This window comes from Musca domestica, unplaced genomic scaffold (genome assembly GCF_030504385.1).
Source record: "Musca domestica strain aabys unplaced genomic scaffold, Musca_domestica.polishedcontigs.V.1.1 26, whole genome shotgun sequence".
Classification (NCBI taxonomy): Eukaryota; Metazoa; Arthropoda; class Insecta; order Diptera; family Muscidae; genus Musca; species Musca domestica.
Genome location: NW_026712283.1, coordinates 8,409,398 through 8,433,142, shown reverse-complemented (window position 1 = coordinate 8,433,142; position 23,745 = coordinate 8,409,398). Strand labels below are relative to the sequence as shown.

General features: G+C 35.2%; 1 long non-coding RNA gene across 1 annotated transcript in view; it reads right to left on the bottom strand.

Moving 5' to 3' along the window:
- Positions 1–451: 451 nt before the first annotated feature.
- LOC131803049 (uncharacterized) overlaps positions 452–23,745 on the bottom strand; it is a 236,230-nt gene continuing 212,936 nt past the window's right edge. The window contains exon 3 of the long non-coding RNA XR_009342459.1: positions 452–614. This is a non-coding gene — a long non-coding RNA (uncharacterized LOC131803049). The remainder of the gene's footprint in view (positions 615–23,745) is intronic.

Below are 23,745 nucleotides of genomic sequence, written 5' to 3'. Positions count from 1 at the left end.
ATTTCTTTGGGTTTTGCTCGTACAATATGATATCACTTTTTCTTTCATTGCGGGTCCATATCCTTTGCCAGGATTTTCAATTAACCACCAGTTTCTTTTTTTGTTCTTCTTATTGTTTCAATGCCATGTCATTGAACATTAGCGCAATCTCTTGTGTTCTTAATTAAGCTTAATTTTTTGTGCTCCAAGTTTGTTGCGATTTCAATTTTTTTGTTTTCCTTGCAATTCCGTTCCTTTCGTCCTTGTTGGCTTGCTTTCGCTTCCTTGTATTTAGTTCGTTGTTTTTCGATTGGTTCAATTAAAGATTTAGTTTATTTCTTCTATCGTTGTTTTTGTTTTGTCATCTTCATTCAATTTAGATTTGTCCAAGGGTTAGTCTTGGCTCTAATGCCATTGAATTGGTTTTATCGACTTCTGGTTCATGGATCTTATCTTGGTCGTTGAGTCGTCGTTTTTTTTTTTCTTGTAATTTATTTGGAATTTTTTGTTATAAGATGTTGTTGTTATGTGGGTGGGTCGTTGCGTTCTTTGGTCGTAAATAACTCTAGCTTTTTAGTCGTTGAGAGTAAAATTTAATAGGATTTCTTCAACCATTGATTGCTGCTTCGGCTAAGCTGCAAGAGAAAAGTAACAAAAATAAATGTATTTTTATATGGAAAGGATAATAAAATATTATTACAAATATAAATAGAAAAATGTTAAAATGTTTCTATGCGGCATAAGACTACTAATACAAGACAATTATAAAATTTCTAGGGGTTATTAAGGGCTTGGTTTTTATAACAGGAATTTGATGTACCAAAGAGAAATTATTAAATAATTCTTAAAAGGGTCTAAGGAAGTTTTAGCGTGGATTATTTTAAATATTATTGAAAGGATCCACAGAGATGTCAAAATAGCAATTTAAATGCCTATAACTATACCAGCATTTATTTTATTCAAAGACATGAGTACTTGGATTTAAAATTATTTCATGAATGCGCCATGTGTTCAATAAAAGTTTTTCAAAAAATGTTCAAGGACGGTACGAGGAATCATAAAAAATATATTTTCAAGGACCTTTCGAGGAATGTGGATTTTTAAAATATTCTATAAAGGGTCGTCAGGGGAAAGTTTAATTAAAAAAAGAATTTTAAGGATCATAAGGGTTGTTCGCATTTTTAAATAGAGTTTAAGGAACCTATATCGGTATTTGAATTTATAAAAATATTTTTTAAGAACATTTATTGGTTCGTAAATTTTTAAAAATATTTTTCCAAAAACCTTTATCGGTAGTAAACTTTTTAAATATTTTTTCCAAGACCTTTTTTGGTATGGGATTTTTAAAAAGAGTTTAAGGAACCTTTATCGGCATTTGAATTTATAAAAATATTTTTAAAGACATTTTTCGGTTCGTCAATTTTTAAAAATATTTTCCCAAGGACCTTTATTGGTAGTAAATTTTTAAAATATTTTTTCAAGGACCTTTTTTGGTACGAGATTTATAAAAAGAACTTTTTTTCTAAGACTTTAAAAAAATAATTAAAAATAAATATTTTAAGGTTCTTAAGGGTTAGGCGCATTTTTAATAAAGTTTTAGGGACATTCATCTTTACACGAATTTATGAAAATACTTTTTTAAGAAAATCTATCGGTTCGTCGATTTTTTAAATGTTTTATATTTTATATCGGTACGTGGACTTATGACAACATTTTTTCCAAGGACTTTCTTTGGTAAGCGGATTATTTTTTTTTTTTTCAAGGACTTTCATCTGCATGGATTCAAAAAAGTGTTAAGGGCATTCAATTGTACGTGGATTTATAAAATATTTTTAAAATTTTTCAACGTTACCGGAATTTATTTTTTTTCTACAATTATCCCATTGGTATGTTTCCAAAGACATCCTGGGTGAGTAAATTAAGTTTTTAAAAGTATAGTTTTAAGGTCATTTATGGAAATTTTTGTGGATTTCAAGCTTTAGAGGAAATAATTTGGATTTTTGAGAAACATTTTTTCAAGGACCTTTTAAGGATGTTTTAATATTTTCCTAAAACCTTTATAACTATCGTGGTTTTTTTCCATTTTTTAATACCTTTAAAGGAACTAGAGTGGGAGTGTAAAAATATTTCCTCAAGGACCTTTAGAAGCTAACAGTGCTCTTTTAAGACTATACTTCAATAACAATGGAAGCTATCAACCTGTGTTTCTTAGAATATTTTTTTAAGGAACATCAGACCAACAATGCAGATTATTTAGCAATATTTTCCCAAGGACTTTGATGGCTTTTAGAAAGGGTTTTCTTAAACTCTCTTTTCAAGGACTATTAAGCCTTACAAAGTGGACTTCTTAAGAATATTGCTTCAAGAGCTGTGGATTGTATTTAGAATATGTTCTTAAATTAACATCAGAATAATGGACGTGGAATTTTAAGATAGTTTTTCAAGGTCCTTGAAAGCATTTTTTCCAGGTTTTTGAAGACAATTTTTCAAGGACCATAAGGCAGACTTTTAAGAATAATTTTTCAAGAGCCATTATTTAATTGACGTGGATTTTTATACCCTACAACACTATGTGTTGGGGTATTATAAGTGTGATTGGGCCAAAAATTATGTAACACCTCGAAATATTGGTTTCCACATAGGAAGGTATATCTTCCAATCTCGCCGAGCGATCTAGCTATGTATGTCCGTCCGTCCGTCTGTACGTGATAATTTGTAATCACTCTACAGGTCGCAATTATGGCCCGATTCTCACGAAATTGAAAATGAAGATGGGGTTAGGGTAAGAATAGAACTCCATTGCTTTTGGAGATAATCGCATAATATTTAGGGGTTGATGTGGACCAAAAATTTAAAAATTTCATGATTTTGCAGTTGCTCCACAGGTCGAAATTATAGATCAAACGACTCGAAAGTTATCAGGGGGCTAGATCTTAGGGCTGGGCAGATGCCTTCCAATTTGGATGGTAATCGGATAATACTTAGTGCGTGAAATAGACCATAAGTTTTGTGTTAAATAAAAGTCAATTTTTTCCTTAAACCGCGAATATTTTTAATCCCGGCGAAATATTTTTTTCAATTTGACTTACAATATTGAAGTGTATATTTCGTAATATTTTTGCACTTTACAACACAGGTTGGGGATATTATATGCAGATTGCAATTATCGTCCGATCCTCACGCAAAAGGGTAGGGTTAGGCGCAGAAGGGCTAGGCCTATTGCTTTCAAAGATGTCCGCAATATATTTAGGGTTTGAAATGGACAAACAACTAAAAATGTTCCTGATTTTGAAGCCGTTATAACGGTCACAAAAAAACCAAAGGACATGAAATCTCGCATGAAGTTACAGTTTAGGACAGCGGGTAGAATGGACCACTACTTTTGTGTGAAAAAATACCAACATTACTTACAGATGATATCCGAAATACACAAAAGGCGAACTTCTGGCTTTTTTATGCTGATTTCGTTGACGAATATAGCCAAATATCGTAGACAAGCAAATGAGTCTAAATTTAGAGATACAGAGGGGCCTCTTGCTTTTGAAGATGATCGCTAAATACTTAGGGGTTCAAATGAACCAAAAACAGAAAAAAAATCCTCATCACACAATTGAAACCAATCGACACGGAATTTTGCATGTGAATGTAGTTAGAGACAGGGAAGAAGTCTAGCATTTTGGATGACCATTGGATTATATTTAGCTGTAAAAACGGACTCCAACAACACGACGGAGTGCGTAAATTTTGGGCACATGTCCCTTGCTAAAGGTAGTATCTGGGCAGTCCTCTATGACATAATTTCAAAAGCGAAATCTTCTAAAATGTTTTGGACATAAGAGATCTTATAAGATATTGTAGTGTTGTAGGGTATCACATGGTCGGCCCCGCACGACTATAGCCTTTGCTTACTTGTTTAAGAATATTTTTTTTATTATTCAATCTAGAAGTTTGGCGGAATATTTTACAAGAACTTTCACTCCGAAGTTTGTGGAAATAGTTTCTAAAATCTATCACATCTAAAATTTCAAGGACCATCAGAGCTATTAATCTGGATGTTTAAAGGAAATTTTTTCGTTGACCACCAGAGCTATTAAACTGGAAATTTGGAGAATATTTTTGATAAAGCAGCATAGATATTTTTAAGAAAGCACAGAAAAAGAAACGAAAACCGAAAACGCTAATACACTTTGGTATTTTTAGTGCCAACCTTGCTTTCCAAAATACTCCAGACACATTAGTCCAACGGATTGGTATCCGGAGATTTTGGTGGCAATTGTGCGATGAAAATGAATCGAGGAACCTCTTTTTGTGACCATGGCCAGCGCTTGAGTTCTGGTGGCCAACCGAAGGTGCATTTTTAGCTGACCTCTTTGGCAAGTAAATACGATCATTTTGTTTGTTTACAAACTGCTGGTCAACGAATGTTTTCTCATCGGAGAAAACAAAATTCGACAGCTCACCTCTTTCTCTAGCTCTTTTAAGTTTATTTTCTTCCTGTTGCGGTTTAAGTTCTTGCACTTTTTGGAATTTCAATGGCTTTACCCCGGGCCTCATTTTTCAATATTTGCCGAATCGAATATTGCGATATGTTCAGGTCACGAAGCCACTGCGACCCGGATTTCGATCAAGTCGCTTTTTTACTTTTCGAACCATTTCTGTTGATGTTGCCGTTTTCTTCCGCCCACTTCCTTAACGTCGGGCTACGCTACCAGTATCACGGTAACGAACGATGGTATGAGACACAAACGATTTATTCACATTTAAATGCTGGAGTGTTCTAACGATTGCCACTTGTGGTTTTCCAGCCAAATATAAAGAAATCACGCTTGAATTTCATAACAAAAAACTTTTTTCTAGAAAATTCTTCTTCTTCGCTCTTTGTACGCTTGTAAACAATAACATGAGCTGTCACTGGAATAATTTTTACAGCTGTCGGACGAGTGTCTTAAAAATGACCCCAGTCTGAAGTTAGTTGCAGTTTTTTCATCTCACCCTGTATATTATTATACAATTGACAAAAAAAGAATAATGTCAAACAATTTAACAGAAAAATGTTCTCACTTTCTCATCCAACTTTTTGTGCAAATTTTCTTGATTTTTTTCTTTTTTCTGTCAAAAGGCCATTCTGAGTTGGTGAAAAGTGTCAAAATTCTCCCATCCGTTCTTGAGTTCAAAGCGGTCTATCCAATATCCCCTTTGTGGACATATGAGATTGTCGTTGATATATAAGCGGTATCTTGAATATCAGTATTTTACGGCCAGAAATTACCTCTTCCTGTATTTTTGATTTCACTGCCATTTAAAATATTCGCGATTGAATAATTTTTTTTTTGTACCCGTTTATAACTGGGACCAACATTTCGAGGTGTTACATAATTTTTGTCCCAATCAAGTCTATAATACCCCCAACACATTGTGTTGTAGAGCATAACAATTTAAAATCCATCTTGCATAATTCAACTTATTCTTATTATGAAATTCAATATATTTTCTACACCCTACTGAATGGTAATGTTAGCCGCCGAATAATTACATATTCCTGCATCCATTATCACCTTCAAATAATATGCTTTCATAATTTTTGTGCTGGCGATAATGAAGCAATGATTTGAAGATGAAATCTTATAATTACGATGACCGAAATTAGTATCCCAATGAAGTTTGTCAGCTGGAAAGACAGCGGGTTACATTTACATAATTATTGTTGACTTTTTAATTACCTCAAATTCGTTTGATACAGCGGCCAAATTAGACGTCAGCTCTTTTCTACTCCTCGTTATTCTTTCTCTCTCTGTGTGTGTGTGAGAGAGTGGTTGTGTGCCATTGTATTGTGTTAGCCAAAGACCAATGTTTGCATTAAGTACCCGCAGCAATGGCAGCAGCAACAGCGGCAGCGGCATCAGTTTCACCGGCCTTAGCTAAAATTTGCTGTCATTGCCACTTCAATTATGACCATAAAAAGCAGACATTATTTCCATTTAAACACAAAAGGAAATGATGGTTTAATATTCCATTCATGTCCACAGAAAAACTGAAACAGAGATAAAAAAGAACCCCGCACACACACACACAGAGAGAGAGAACGAGAATGAAACGAAATGTAGCAATGAATACTGAATTGGTTGCGAAAAAGAAGGACTACGATAATTAAGAGCGAACCTACTCGAAATGAAGATATCGCATTATGGAAATGCTAAGTGGGTCAGTCAGCTTCAAAGAAAGAAAGTCCTTGATCTAATTTCTCGAGAACGAAAAACAAACCCTGGTAGTGTGCCAAAGATTTGTAGAATGTTTTTAATTTTCTTTTTATGGGCAGTAGATAAAGAAATCTGTGTAGCATTGGAACAAGTATTCGACTTGTTTTCTCGACGAGATGTTTGTAGCCAAGAAGTGTGTTTTCTTTCTTAGAAAATCTTGTGGTCAGAACACAAAATAAAATGCAAATGAATATTCAATTATTTCTTGGAAAGGTGATACAACTAAAATTGGGTTGTGGCATGACAATTTGGATAGTTTGGTTCCTGGAAGGAGACTTAACTTAATTTAGAAAATAAATTAGAGGAGGAATGCAATATTTCAGTGAAGGGATTTTCATACGAATAAACGAGCTAGGATGTAGGAGTTCCGAAAAATATATAGACTCATCCTATGGTCATCAAGGCAATAGTCAATTACAGAACTGCATTTAATTCAGACTAGCACCTTAAAATTTTCGTTTCGTTTTAACAATTTGTGTTAGGCCTTTGTATACCCTCCACCATACATATTATGGAGGGTATACAAGGTTGTCCATATTCGACGGACCCATCTGGCAATGCCATAACTTTTGACAGAGATGTCACATCGATTAATGACATACCGCGTTTGAAGCGTCAGTACAAGCAGATTTTTACCATGAACCAATATACGCCACGCGAAATGGCATGGCTCGGTCCACTTTACAACGGATTATTCGCATTGATTTGCATTTGTTCCCGTACAAAATTCAATTGACACAAAGAATGTTGCCTGCGGACAAGCCTCGTCGATTGGAATGGGCCCAAAGGGCCCAAATGTCCGTCGAATATGGGCAACCCTGTATTAGGTTCGTCATTCCATTCGTATCGAAATAATTTTAATTTAAGACGTAACAGCGTAAAATTCTAAGACGATTTAGCCCTGTCCGTCCGTTTGTCTGTCCGTCTGTTGCAATCAGGTTAGAGTCAAGGCGAATTAAGATAGGAAGCACAGATCAGGTTTTTTGATGCAGGAGGTCAAGTTCAATGATGGGCTATATCGGTCCACAATATCGTATACAGGGTGAGATGAAAAAAAACTGCAACCAACTTCAGACTGCTGTCATTTCAAAGCCACTCGTCCGACAGCTGTTAAAATTATTCCAGTGACAGCTCATTATATTGTTTACAAGCGTAGAAAAGCATTTTCTTGACAATTTTCCAGAAAATAAGTTATTCGTGATGGAATTCAAGTGTGATTCTTTATATTTGGCTGGAAAACCACCAGTGGCTATCGTTAGAGCACTCCAGCATTTAAGTGTCAATAAATCTTTTGTGTCTCGTACCATCGCTTGTTACCGTGATACTAGTAGCGTAGCTCGACGTTAAGGAAGTGATCAGAAGAAAACAACACATCAGAAGAAATGTTTCGAAAAGTAAAGAAGCGACTACATATCGCAATATTCCATTCGGCAAATATTGAAAAATGAGCTCGAGGTAAAGCCGTTGAAATTCTAGAAAGTGCAAGAACTTACACCGCAACAGAAAGAAAATAGACTCAAAAAGCTAAACGGTTGCTTGGCTTGGCCGAAGGTGGTGAACTGCCGAATGTGGTTTTCTCCGATGAGAATACATTCGTTGTCTAGCAGTTTAAAAACAAACAAAATTATCATGTTTACTTCGGTTGGCCACCAGAACTCAAGGCCGCCACAACAGCCGATGGTCGCTCATCGCTCGTATTATTCGACTGTGGCATCAGAATAAATGACGAATATTATCGCGAAAATATTCTGGAGGATCTATTAAAGCCTTGGGCATGCAAACATTTCGGACGCAGACCTTGGACATTCAAACAGGACTCAAGACCATCGCACTCAGCACGCGCCACCCAAAAATGGTTACAAAATGAGGTTCCTCGCTTCATTTCCAGTGTACAATGGCCACCAAAATCTGCGGATGCCAATCCGTTGGACTATAGTGTCTGGAGTATTTTGAAAAGCAAGGTTGGCACTAAAAAATTTCAAAGTAGCGATCACCTCAAGCAGGCGCTTCGCCGTGAAAGGGCCAAAATACAGCAGAGCAACATTCGGGCAACGTGTGACGGTTTTATTGGCCGTTTGAAGGCCATAATTTGTGCAAAAGGTGACTAATTTGAACAAATCTAAACTTATTCTAAAATTTGATTCTATTTCCGAAATTTTTGGTCTCATTCAATAAAATTAAAAAAAAAAAAATAAAAATTATGGCGTTTGACTTTGTTGCAGTTTTTTCATCTATCCCTGTAGCCCAATACAACAATACCACCCGGTATTCGGTATACTGATGATTTTGCAAATTTTTTTTTACAATTTTTTGCTTCAAATTTGATGATATTAGGGACGTTATTTAACGGAATGGATTCAAATTTCGTATTCGAAGTTCGGAATGGATATTACAGCCTATGAGAAAAATTACTTGCTAATGACCACGTCTTCGTATAGCCCGCGTTTAACGAGTTTCATTTAAGTGGTATTTTTTGAAGTTTTCTTTAATTTTTCAAGGTTCTTCAAAATTTGAAACATCTGTCCAGCACTACACCGATTCACCGATTCACATTTCAGGAAAGTTAAGCACCATTTTCAGAACTTTTCGTAACCAAAAAGTAAGAATTTCCACTAAAAATTTGGTACATCTGTCCAGCACTCCATCAGTGACTCTCATTCCAAATATCAGAATTCAGGCTCTATCCGTTCACCACAATTCCAATTTGTACCTAATTTAGCACACATAAGTACATATATCCATAACAACCTGCATAATACAGTCCAATAGAAATTTCATTTTAAAATTTCAGGATTTCAACTTTATCTTTTCATCATTTAGTACACATTGGTACGAATTTCCAAAACAAACTACATTCCTCTATCTTACAAAGCAATAGTAATCTTATTCATAAATTTTAGGATTCCAACTCTAGTGGTTCTCCCCAAATTTAAATTATACCAACTTCAGAACCATTTAGTACACATGGGTACGAATTTCCAAAACTATCTACTTACCTCAGTCCTACAATGCAACAGTAATATTATTTTCAAATTTCAGGATTCCAACATTTTTTGTACCATTTAGTACACATAAGTACGAAATTGAAACTGTACCAAACTTAGTTCCATTTAGTACTTTTCGTGCAAATAAGTACAAACATCGAAAACTTCCTCCATATTCCAATTCTAAACTCCGCCAATATTGTTAATTTCAAATTTCAAGACTCCTGCTCCATACGTTCCTCAAAATTCAGATTGTACTGTTTAGTACTTTTCGTTTACATGACTACACACTTCCTAAACTACCTCCTTACATCGACTCTACTCCTCAACCTTGTTTCCTATTCCAAATTTTAGTTTTAAGTTCTAACCGTTCACATGATACAAATTTGTACTAAATGTAGTACATTTTAGTACTTCGTTCATTCATTGTGTGATTTTCCAAAAACCCTTCGGTATATTTACTTTACACTACATAGTGACCTTCATTTCAAATTTATGAGTTCCAGTTCTACTTCTTCTTCAAATAAAAAGGGTAGCATATTTAGAACTTTTTAATACTTTTCGTTCCGAGGTTAGCTTTGGTCAGGCCTTCTGTAATAGACATCGCTTTCTAAATACCTAAACAACATAAATGCATCCAAGGTTTATATCATGCGTAAAAAGGAAGACAGCAAGACTTCTTCGAATTAAGTAGGCGATTAACAAAAAATAACTTATTTTCAATCAACTTATATGGTAAGATGTCGACAGGACTTGGAGCTGTCAGAAGTCTTCGAATTTTCTTTCAATTTCCTCAAAAGGAAAAAAAGGGACTCGAATCTTCTGAATAACTGCGAAGCATCAACAAATAAATAAAAATTGCCGTAGGGTATCAAACAAATTCTTTCATTTTTATCTAAACAAACCTCTCGCACTTCACAATCACGGAGAGAGAGAGAGAGTGAACGAAAAAAATTGCAATCGCAAAAATTCACTTCTGTAAGCACTTTACAATTTACACAATCCGCATTTCATTTCATTGTCTTTAATACCACTTTTGTTGGCGCTCTTTTGTCTTTGTGACGGTGACAGTACAATGACGTTGACGACACACACACACACACTTACGTACATATTTATGATTTGTTTGGATGCTCCAATTGTTTGTTCGTTCGTTCGTTCGTTTGGCCACAAAAACAAAAGCTTACGAAATTTTCAATATTTTTCTACTCCAGTAAATACGTTTAATGCGAAAATGATGAATGACGTGGCGAAAATACATTATGGAAGAAAAAAAAAAAAAAAACAAACATGAAACCATAATGTTGGTTGACGAAAAATTCTATAAGAGACGACAAAATGTAATCCCCTTTACCAATCTTTTGACGGGGAGGGAAAGGGCCTTTCAATGTTTTCAACCATTGTTGTCAGCATTGTCATCACTGTAAGTATGAAGTCGAATTGGCGTTTGTCGTGCATTGTAACAGATAGAATGGGGTTAGAATCAAAACAGAGACTCATACATTCATACATGTTTGAGTATGACAACTAGAAAAGCAAATGTTTTTATTATTCCAGATCAATTCGAAAAAATATTTAATATCGAAATTATTTTATAGACTATATTTAAAAACATATAAACGATATTCATCCTCTGGATATGATGTGACCATTGTTTTTTGTTTTTGCGATATTTCAAGTTTGGACTAAATGATGGACTTCGGCACAGCATATATCTATGATTTATGATTTTTCAAAATTTTAATTGTGTGCGGTTGAGGTTCCTGAAGGAATGGAACGTTTTCTCAAAAAATATATTTTCAGCAAAAATATTGAGAAATGCTAGGTTTGAAGAACATCATACATCAACCTTCTTAAAGCTAAAAATCTGTTATCTGTGTAGGGGAAGTACCAAAAGAAGTGGACCAGTATTATTGTTCTTAACACAAGCGTCAGGCAAATATTACGACATGAAAAATTTAAATAGAATACGTTATTCTATGCGTTTCCTATACAATTATTATTTTGCAAAATTTTAAATTTATGTGGGGGAGTAACAAAAAAAGAGACCAATGCAGGGTGAGATAAAAAAAAACTGCAACCAACTTCAGACTGCTGTCATTTCTAAGCCACTCGACCGACAGCTGTTAAAATTATTCCAGTGACAGCTCATTATAATGTTTACAAGCGTACAAAAGCATTTTGGCGAGAATTTTCCAGAAAAGAAGTTATTCGTGAAGGAATTGAAGCGTGATAGTGCGATTTCTTTATATTTTGCTGGAAAACCACAGGTGGCCATAGTTAGAGCACTCCAGCAGTTAAATGTGAATAAATCTTGTGTGTCTTTTGTGTACCATGCTCGTTACCGTGATACTGGTACCGTAGACCGATATCAACATCAGCAGAAATGGTTCGAAAATAAAAAAAGCAACTTGATCGAAACCCGCGTCGCAGTTGCCGAAAAAATGCCTCGTGAGGTGAACATATCGCAATATTCTATTCGGCAAATATTAAAAAATGAGCTCGGGGTAAAGCCATTGAAATAGCAAAAAGTGCAAGAACTTACACCGCAACAGAAAGAAAATAGATTCAAAAGAGCTGAATCGCTTGGCCGAAAGTGCGAACTGTCGAACTTGGTTTTGTCCGATGAGAAAACATTCGTTGTCCAGCAGTTTGTAAACAAAAAAATTATCGTGCTTATTTGCAAAGCGGTCATCTGAAAACGTTCACATTCGGTTGGCCACCAGAACTCAAGCCCCGAAAATGGTGATGGTGTGGGCCGCCATAACAGTTGATGGTCGCTCTCCGCTCTTATTAATCGTGGCGCCATAAATGCCGAATATTATCGCGAAAATATTCTGGTGGGTGTATTAAAGCCTTGGGCACGCAAACATTTTGGCCGCAGACCTTGGACATTCCAACAGGACGCAGCACGCGCCACCCAACAATGGTTACAAAATGAGATTCCTCGCTTCATTTCCAGCTCACAATGACCACCAAAATCTCCGTATACCAATCCGTTGGGCTATTGTGTCTGGAGTATTTTAGAGGGCAAGGTTGGCACCAAAAAATACCAAAGTGTCGATCACCTCAGGCACGAGCTTCGACAGGAATGAGCCAAAATACCGCAGAGCAGCATTCGTACAGTGTGTGACGGTTTCAGTGGCCATTTGAAGGCCATAATTCGTGCCAAAGGTGACCAATTCGAACAAATCTAAACTTATTCTAAAATGTCATGCTATTTCCGAAATTTTTTGCTTTCACTGAAAAAAATTAAAAAAAAAATGAAAAATTATGGCGCTTGACTTTGTTGTAGTTTTCTTTATATCACCCTGTATATGCTCCATTCACAGAAAAGCGTTCGGGCCGTTATATGTTAGCTATACGAACACGTTCACCTGCATTATTAATTTTTTGTTGTAGGCTGTAGTACCGATTTCGAAATTCAAATAGAAAATTTAAAACAATTCCAGTAAATAATGTCACTAAGATCCTCAAGATACCGAATATTGGGAGGTACCGTAATATGGGGGCTATAAAATAACGTGCCCTACTGAAAAAATACACATATGTGCAAAATTTTAGCCTTACAAAATACAGACGTATGTATACCCTCAATAGAATGGTGGAGGGTATAAAAAGTCCTGAAATGCTTGGAAAAAAATCAGTCTGTAATTTCAAAGTTTTGAGACATCTTGTTATTAAATTGTAGAATATTTCTGTTGGTGGTACAAAGGAATAGACCGATATTGTCCATTTTCAATCTTGACATATAGGCGGCTTAAATTTAGGTATGCCAAGCTTGAACTAAAACGTGGACATTGTTGGCTTTATATGTGATATATTATTTTTCACATTTTTCGGACGAGGTAACAAATATAGTGGGCCGGTATAAACTCACTTTACATTTAATATTTTGAGAGATACGAAGTTTGAATTAGAATGCTGGTTAAAAAAAGGTATATTATTTCGCATTTTCGAATATTTGTAAATATTCCAAGTATGGATCCTTTGGGAGGTCTTCGTATCTAAACACCTTTCGTATGTATAGTAATTCCACATCCAAACAAAAGATATTCTGATGATTTTCAAAATATTTTGCAGCAATTTTTTGACATTTTTGATTGTTGGCAAATCAATAAAAATAATTCATTAAGGATTCACTCGAGCATATTTTTCCAAATTTATATTTTCTAATAATGGAGGGTATAACAAATTCGGTTTTGACGAACATAACGCTGCTTTACTTCATTTTTTACAATATTATCAATTTCTTTTTCTTAAACAAATAAATATTGTTTTGTTGTTATCTACTTCTTTCCTTCCGCAAATATCTACATAAATATTCTTCCGGCGAGGCAACAAAAACAAAATATTTTTTTCCGTATTCATACATCCGCTTGCCTGCGAGACAAGCATTTAAAGTACTTATCTTCTTAGTGCCTGCCGATTTGTTGCTGCCGGGAACAGTGACATGTTGACAATGCCAGTTGTCAGATAGCGAACGGCGGAAAAAAAAAACTATGAAAGGATTGTACAACAAGAAGTAAATGTGGAATTCTGGAGCAGTCCTATGGAATGTTGGAACACTGCATATTCGTTGACAATGTGAAACAATGGACTTAGCATGGTGGAAAGAAAGAATGAATTTCTAAGCGTATGACTGCCATACATAGTACATTCGTCATAGACAACAAAGGGAGAGGGCGAAAAAAAACTAGGAAATTGACATAGAACGTAGAGTATGGGCAATAGCTTTCAACGGCACTCGAAGCTAATTGTATTTTATGTAGACTAGTCATATCGCGAATAGATCGAGGCTAATCTGGAATAGATGTTGTCGTGGCACTAAGCCTGGAGTGTGGTTGTGACAGGCAGGGGAAATAGAAAAAACTCTTAACTAAATTGACATAAAAATCTAGAGTTGAATTAACGAGTATTATCAATCTTAACTGCGCATATCTAGGGGAACTAAGAAAATAGGTTTTAAGACTACACTAAAATATTTGACCAGAAACATAAAAATATAAAAAATCTCATTTCTTAAAAATGTGAAACCATTGTGTCAAATTTTATTCATTCTCTGCAGCAAAAGGGTCATAAATAATAATAAAAAAATAATTGAATAATTACAGGAAAAATTAAGCAGATACTTGATACTTGACTTAAAAAGAAACAATAAATTCCTATAAATTTCCAAAGCTCTATATTAAATATTGGGAAATATATCACAATATTTTGATGTTCTCTTTGTGTATAGTCACAAGTTTGTACTATGAACCCGAAACTTTTGGGCTTATAATCGACATCCTGAGAATTTAAAAATCCACTTACAACTTTCCACAACCCATACCGGATATTGGACACTTGTGAATGTATACCCTAAGCCAAAGTGTGATTATTTAAATTTTGTTGTTGCAAAATGGTTAGGCTTTATCCTTTTATTGTTGATTTTATAAAAACAAAGTTTTTTTATTAGTGGAGAACGATGGTAATGTTTACCAGGGGGTAAGGCAGGGAATGCCTGGGTTTCGGAAAGAGCCACCAATCCTCGTCAGTTCCCTTGTTTTTTGTCTGGGATATTCTCCCCAGAAGATATTTTAAAAATAACTTCTATGACAAAAAAAAATTTTTACCCAAGTGACGAGATCGTAAGCTCAATAGAAGAGGAAACAAAGAATTAAATAAAACTAAAATTCTTTTGGAAAGGCTTCTAAATCTTACAACCGTACTTATAAACATTTACATCTTTCTCCACTTGTTATGCTTTCGTTCAGCCTGAACGAAGTAGCATAACCATGTAAGTTGGTTTTGTCTGTTACAACAAAAACCCCTTCGTCAACCGTGTCTTGTCTATTAATAGGACAGTGTTGGCTTGTTTGTTCGGGAAACCATAGTATTTTGTTGTTGCAAAATGGTTAGGCTTTATCCCTATATTGTTGTTTTTATAAAAACAAAATTTTATTATTATTTATTTAAATATATTTCGACTTCTCTTGTGATTATTCAAATTTTTGACCCTCTATGGAGTAGGTGCCGAAAGAATGGGCCAATATTGTCCATTTCACATCGGATCTAACTAAATAAGATATAAATACAGGGTGAGACATAATAACTGCAACAAAGTCAAACGCCATAATTTTCACATTTTTTAAATTTTAATGACTGAAAGCAAAAATGTCGGAAATAGCATCAAATTTTGGAATAAGTTTAGATTTGTTAGAATTGGTCACCTTTGGCACGAATTAAGGCCTTCAAACTGCCAACGAAACTATCACACGCTGCCCGAATATTGCTCTGCGGTATTTTGGCCCATTCCCGGCGATGAGCTTGCTTGAGGTGATTAACATTTTGGTATTTTTTAGTGCCAACCTTGTTTTCCAAAATGCTCCAGACAAAATAGTCCAACGGATTGGTATCCGGAGATTTTAGTAGCCATTGTGGGCTGGAAATGAATCGAGGAACCTAATTTTTAAACATTCTTGGGTGGCGCGTGGTGAGTGCGATGGTGCTGAGTCCTGTTTGAATATCCAAGGTCTGCGGCCAAAATATTTGCATCCCCAAGGCTTTAGTACACCCTCCACAATGTATTCGCGATAATATTCGACATTTATTCTGATGCCACGGTCGATTAATAAGAGCGGAGAGCTGTTATGCAGGCCCACGCCATGACCATGGCCGGCGCTTGAGTTCTGGTGGCCAACCGAAGGTGCACATTTTCACCAGACCTCTCTGGCAAGGAACAGGATAATTTTGTTTGTTTACAAACTGCTGGACAACGAATGTTTTTTCATCGGAGAAAACCAAATTCGGCAGTTCACAACTTTCAGCCAAGCGAAGCAACTCTTTAGCTCTTTTGAGTCTATTTTCTTTCTGTTGCGGTGTATGTTCTTGCACTTTTTGGAATTTCAATGGCTTTACCCCGAGCTCATTTTTCAATATTTCCTGAATGAAAAATGGCGATATGTTCAGCTCACGAGCCAATGTTCGGCCACTGCGACGCGGGTTTCGACCAAGTCGATTCTTTACTTTTCGAACCATTTCTGCTGATGTTGTTGCATTCTTCCGTCCACTTCCTTGACGTCGGGCTACGCTACCAGTATCACGGTAGCGAGCGATGGTACGAGACACAAAAGATTTATTTACATTTAAATGCAGGAGTACTCTAACACTTGTGGTCTTCCAGCCAAAAATAAAGAAATCACACTATCACGCATGAATTCCATCACGAATAACTTTTTTTCTGGGAAATTCTCACCAAAATGCTTTTGTACGCTTGTAAATAATATAATGAGCTGTCACTGCAAAAATTTTAATAGCTGTCGGACGATTGCCTTTGAAATGTCAGCAGTCTGAAGTTTGTTGCAGTTTTTTTTATCTTACCCTGTATATTGAAATCTGAGCCGATTTCAAAATAATTTGGCAAATGTTTCAAATTCCTTTGCATATTTCAAATTTTGATATCGTATCTAATCGATCAATAGATATGTGCATATAAAATCTAAATTTTTTGGGAGGTACCTCCATTTCTATGCTATATCTCCAGTTCTCTGTTACTCTCAGGCGATGTTGTAGTATACTTGGATAATCTGTGAAGTGGGTTTCGAGTCCATAAATTACAAATAAAACCAGTAAAAAAATCTTAAAGTCGGGCGGGACCGACTTTTTGATACCCAACACCACTTTGCTTATTTAGTAGAGCTCCACATAACAATTAAAAGTTTTTATTGGAGAATTCAGTCATACACGCTATGATTATAATTATAATTTAAAGTTCAAAAGACTAAATATGCCGAAGCATTTGTATCTTTTAATTTCGGACTTGTATTGGCCAATTAGAGCACAATTAACTTGAAATCGTATAAAGATATATATGTGGGAGCTTTAACCAAATCTGAACCGATTTCGATAAAATTTGGCAAAGATATTTCAGAGCTGTATTTCACATATTTCCCTAAATATTGTTGTAACGGAGTGCATATTACGGTTGTGGCATGAACTATATATATGACAGATATAGCTATATCTGAAGCGAAATTTGACATACTAGCTTCTCGACTCACTTCGGTCGTAAGTGCCGAATTCCAGCTCATTTGGGCCAATACTAGACGTTTGGTGGACAAAAAAGTTAAATCGGACGAAGTTATATATGGGAGCTATATCCGAATCTTACCCGATCCCGATAAAATTTAGCAAATGCATTTCTGAGCTATATTTGATATATTTCCCCAAATATTGTTGTTACAGAGTGAATATTACGGCTGCGGAGGACAAAAATAACAAATCGGATACACAATATAAATGGGAGCTATAGCTATATTTGAACCGATTTCGATCAAATTTGGCATACTTATTTTCAGGCCTAATTTGGTTGCATGTGCAAAATTCAATACTATTCGGGCTGATATTACACGGTTGGTGCACAATAAAAAGCAAATCGGACGAAGACATATATGGGAGCTATATCTACATTTTTACCGATAATCTCCAATTTTAATAGGGTTCGTACTTGGGTCATGTGAATGATTTGTAAAAAATTTCATCTGGATCGGGCATGAAATGCGACCTGTACTTTGTTTACAAAAATACATGGACAGTCGGACGGACATGTATAAATCGACTCAGAATGTGTTTCTATGCAGATCATCAAGAGGAACTATGGGTCCATCTCGTTTCTTTTTGCCACAAGTCAAGACACAATACCCTGACCACCTTGTGGTGTAGGGTATAAAAACAAACACACATACAAACATCTTCCTCTTTTATAGATATAGAAACCAATATTATCCCTAATTCTTTAAAGACGGTTAATGATTGCACATTATATCATTAACTGTCCTTCTAAAGATTTATGTTGAGGGATTAAAGGCCACACGTAAAGGTCTCAGACTTTACATTTCAAAACGGTATTAATTCGACTTCAAATCAAAGCCGTCCATTTATGTAAATAACTAACAACGTTTGGTAAACAATAAATTTCAATTGGCCACAACAAAACACAAACATTTTAATTACATTCTGTTTGATTTCGAAAAAGGATTCGATCCCTCGTCCATTCATGTTGAACATGGCATTGCATTACTTATTAATTTTATTATTTTTCAAAAATGAATAAAATGATAAATTGAAATCCATCAATCCTTCGTTCGATAACTGAACGCTCTGTCTAACATCAATGACCTTTTTTCCTTTCAAGCGTTTCACTTTAAAAAGGTATCATCCGAGATGAGGCTGATATCGATGATGTGGCTGATGTTGATGATATCGCATTGACACAATACAATGCAAAGAGATGTTACAAAAGCACCAACACCACCGAACATCCTCTGTTAACCGCACATCCTGTAAGTTTGAGGTTTCACACAACATTTAATCTGTTCGCAATCTAAGAGAACATAAATCAATACGAAACGACGACGGCACATCAAAATCACGGTTAACCACAACATTTAAACCAAATCATTTCATTACACTTTTATGCAAAAGGACCACAAATACAAACGCACGCACTGAGACACTCACACACTCGTTGGCACATCCGTCGCAACTCTTGCACCGCAAATATGGCGCCCAACGTAGACCCTTTTTGGTGACCTCACTGTTGGCCGCATTATGGCTTTTCAACGTAACTCAGGCGAGACATTTCAGCAAAATCAAACACTTGATATAAAAATGTTATCTATATTTAAACCACATCACCAATAATGAATTTTATGCTCGGCAACTGAAACGGCAGCAGCAGCAACAACACCACCAACACCAATACAAAAATTATTCAACAGAAAATAAATAATTTAAAATTAATGACTTTTTAGCCTCAAAAATGTTGTCATTTTCTGTCCTTAAATTGATCACTCACTGACGTTCGACATTTGGAAGAGGGAGAGAGGAAAAAAAGAGTGATGACTCAAATGTCATTATTTGATTGAATGAAGGTAGGGTTGTGTTGAAATTGACAATAAATGAAAAAGGGATTCGGATAATAATTTAGGGGAAAGAAGGATGCAATGATGAGGGTGAATACCCAGCAAAAACAATGAAAGTTGGATAACTCATTGAAAGGTAAGGTAGTACTCTCTCCATTAACAGATAAATGGGTTAATTCTTCAAAGACTACAAATCAGTAGAAATTACTTTCCGCATTACCATGCAATGAGTAAAGTCGGCACAGAGTTTGATAGTCCGACTAAAAAAACCGAAGGTTGTATTTTTATGCATATGAACGAAAATAAGCATTTTTATGCATGGTATGCCTAACTCCTAGTCATAAGGTTGTAAGTTCAATACCTGCACACGGAATCTAATGATTGAAAAACATCCACAATTACAGAATGCAAAAAAATTTCCATAGTTTCTTTGTAATCGAAAAATTTAAATCAGATTTTCTGTGAATCGAAAGCCTTACAAAGGATAAGTACTTTTTTGATGGATAGAAAACCATGCACGTATCATTTAAAAACGGCCCTTCGAAAATGACTATTTATCGATATTTAGGCTTCATGTAGATGGAAGATCTTCTGGAAGTCTTTTACATACATAGCGAGTAAAAGTTCTATTAACATACGATTCTTTAAAGGTCTTGTACAGATAGAACAGATCTCATATATCTTCTCCTGACGAAAATGCCAAGGTTTTCAGGGACATAAAGCATATGCATATCATACAGGTTTCCTATCAAGACTTCACAGCTCTTTTTGGGAATAAAACCTCTATCAAAGGCCCTAGTGCAACATTTCATTACCAAATAATGGGTCTATTAAGTACATTTTGGCATTAGATTTCGGGTGACTTGAATTTGTAAAAATGCTGTAAGTTCGGCTTGGCTGAACTGGGAATACCCTCAACTATTTGGAACGAATTTGGCAATTTTCAGAAAAATAAAATCCGTTAAAAATTATGTTAAAATCTTAAAAATACCGAATGTAGCTATTATATTAGGGTCTATACGACGACGTGGACCTGCATAGGAAACTTTTGTCATAAACCAATACAATATTCAGATGCGAAACTTGAAAAAAACCGGTGTATAATGTAGCTAAAATCATCAAAATACCAAATATAGGCAGGTACCATTATATGGGGGCTATACGAAGACGTGGACCTGCACAGACAATCTTCTGTCACAGGCTGTAGCATCCATCACGAACATCGAATACAGAATTTGAAAGAATTCCGATGAATATTGTCGCTAAAATCGTCAAAATACCGAATATAGGGAGGTACCATTATATGGGGGATACACCAAAATATGGACCTGCACAGACAATTTTATGTCATAGGCTGTAGCATCCATTACGAACTTCAAATTCCAAATTTGAAACAATTCATGTGAATAATGTCGCTAAAATCATCAAAATACCGAATATCGGGAGGTACCGTTATATGAGAGCTATACGAAGACGTTGTCCTGTACAGATAATTTTCTGTCATAGGCTGTAGTATCCATTACGAACTTCAAATACCAAATTTGAAACCATCAAAATACCGAATTTGGGTAGGTGCCGATACATGGGAGCTATAGGAAGACAAGGACCTGCACAGACAATTTTCAGTCATAGGCTGTAATATACATTACGAACTCCAAATAAAAAATTTGAAACAATTCTGGTGAATAATGTCGCTAAAATCATCAAAATACCGAAACAGGTATACAGGTACCAAACGTGTACCTACAGGACCCTCTTTTCATTACCAAAAGTCTTGATGACATAATACACATTTGAGTAAAATTTTATCAACCTACTTTATTTCGTTCGGAAGCTAGAGTAATTTCCACAGAAGGACAGACGGACGGACTAATTCGGACTAATAATATATATATATATATATATATATATATATATATATATATATATATATATATATATATATATATATATATATATATATATGCTGTGTGGGGTCTAAAATGTATATATCGAGGTGTTACAAAAGGAATGACAAACCTAATATACCCTTCATACTATGGTGGAGGGTATGAAAATAATAGATTAGTAGGAAGTTAATAAGGAAACTCACAATTTTGTAACAGGAATTTTTGCTGGGAAAATATTAGAAAAACTCAAATTCTTCCTCTTCCGTTTGTGGGTCCTATGTTGCTAACTTTCATTCGAAGAAATTCCCATATGAATTATTGCACCCACTTCAATTGAGAATTTGAGACCTTAAAATTTCCGAGAATCAGTTGGTATAGCTATATTGGGACTTGACTAAATGGTGGATCTCTATTCCACAATATCTGCTACAATATTTATATCCTTTCAGAACGTAAACTGTACAATTTATGTTATTAACCTTGGAAAATATGAATTTTAGCTCTACCAAATTTAGTAACATTTAGTACGCATATTCAATACAATCTTAGTACATTTCCAAAATTTAGTACATATCGAACACTATCAGATCTCAACACCAGATACGAATTTCAATATAAAATTTCGGGGTTTCAGCTGTATACATTCACTAAATACAAAATTAGAAACACTTAGTACAATTCGTACAATTTTAGAATTCATATGCAGACACAAACATTGAGATCTGTATCAAATTTCAGGATTTCAGCTATATTCCTTCACCCAATACCGAATTTAGTACCAATTAGTACTTTTCTAACAATTATAGTACTTATTGCCAAAACCACATCCATATCTCATTTCCAGATACCAACAGAGACATCGATATTAAATATGACTTTTCCAGCCCCATTCCTTCACCCAATACCAAATGTAGTTCCTTTCACTACTTCCCGTACAATTATGATACACATTGTCGAAACTTCATCCATATATCCAGGCTGCATATGAACATCGATCCTAGTACCAAATTTCAGATTCCAAGCTCTATCTGTTCAACCAATAACAAATTGTACTAAATATACTACTACTATTTTATCAAAACCATTTCCATAACTCAATTCCAGACACCAACAGAAACATCAAAATGGAACGCATTTCTAATCCCTCCCCCAAATCTCTACTTCAGATATCGACAGTTATTTAATTATCAAGTTTTCGAAATTTATCTCTATCCCTTCACCCAATAACGAACATAACACCATACAGTACTTTTCGTATAAAAAATAGATAGGGTATAAAATAGATTCGAAATCGGATCTATTACCTTCAATATTTATAAATCCGAGCTGTAACTTTCTTTATATTTCATAGTTCAGTACACCAGTCTCGTATGAGTGATATTATAAATTTTATACTACTCATACGCAGAGTTTTCATCTGCTAAATTTTATGAAGATCGCTTCAGATTTGGATATAGGTCCTATATATATCTTCAACCGATTTAGGGTTAAATGTTCACTAAATATCCAATATCAGTCCAAAAGTCCTGAATTTTGGTACATCCGACAAAATTCGGTCTAGAAACAAGTACATAGAATTCGGAGAAAATCGGTTCAGATATAGCTATAACTCCCATATATATGTTTCATCCGATTTGGTGTTTAAGTCCCTCACATTCGAAATATGCATTCGACAACTATGTTATATGGTAGCAAATATCTTATAAAGCTCGGAAATAACTTTGCCAAATTGTATTGAGAACAGCTAAGATTTGAACATAGCTCCCACTTATATCTTTAATTCGATTTTAAGTTTATTGTGCAAATAATGGCTAATATCAGAGCAAATGGAGTGGATTTCGGCTCCGATATATATTTTTTATACCCTCAGCCATATGGCTACAGAGGTTATATATCATTTGATACGGTCAAAACGTACCTAGTCGAAACAACGGTTTTAGACCCTAGGTCTCTTTGGACCAATTCCGTTTCAGAACATTTGGAGTCGATCTAGCGATGTCCGCCCGTCTGTCTGTCTGTCTGTCTGGTTGGCTGGTGCGCACGATAACTCTCGAAGGAAGTATCCGATTTGGTCCAAACGTGGTACATCGTAATATTTTTGTCAAACTTAGATCGAGTTCGGAGATGGGCAATATCGGTCCACTCCTTCTGGTACCTCCCCCACAAAAGTTCGAAATTTTCAAAAAAATTATTTTTTGCACAGAAAGAGGAACGGTAATCCGATTTTGCCCCAACTTTGCAAATCTTAATATTTGCGTCAATGCTAGGTCAAGTGTGAATATGGACAATATCGGATCACTCCATCAAGTACCTCCCCCACAAATGGTCAAAATTTTGAATAATTACAACTCTTATAAAATGTGATATAAGAGTCCGATTGTCTTCAAATTTCACACATGCCAATATTTATATTAACCCAAGGTCTAATGTTAAGATGGAATATATCGGTCCATTCCTTCTGGTACCTCCCCCACCAACTGTCGAAATTTAAAAAAAAATATATATTTTTTTGCACAGAAAGAAAAGCGATAATCCGATTTTGCTCAAACTTTGCAAATCTTAATATATGCGTCAGTGCTAGGTCAAGTGTGAATATGGACAATATCGGTCCACTCCATCAAGTACCTCCCACACAAAAGGTCGAAATTTTGAATATCAATCAAGCTCTTAAAACATTAAATTAACATCCGATTACATTCAGACTTAGCACGTCTTAATATTTTTATAAACC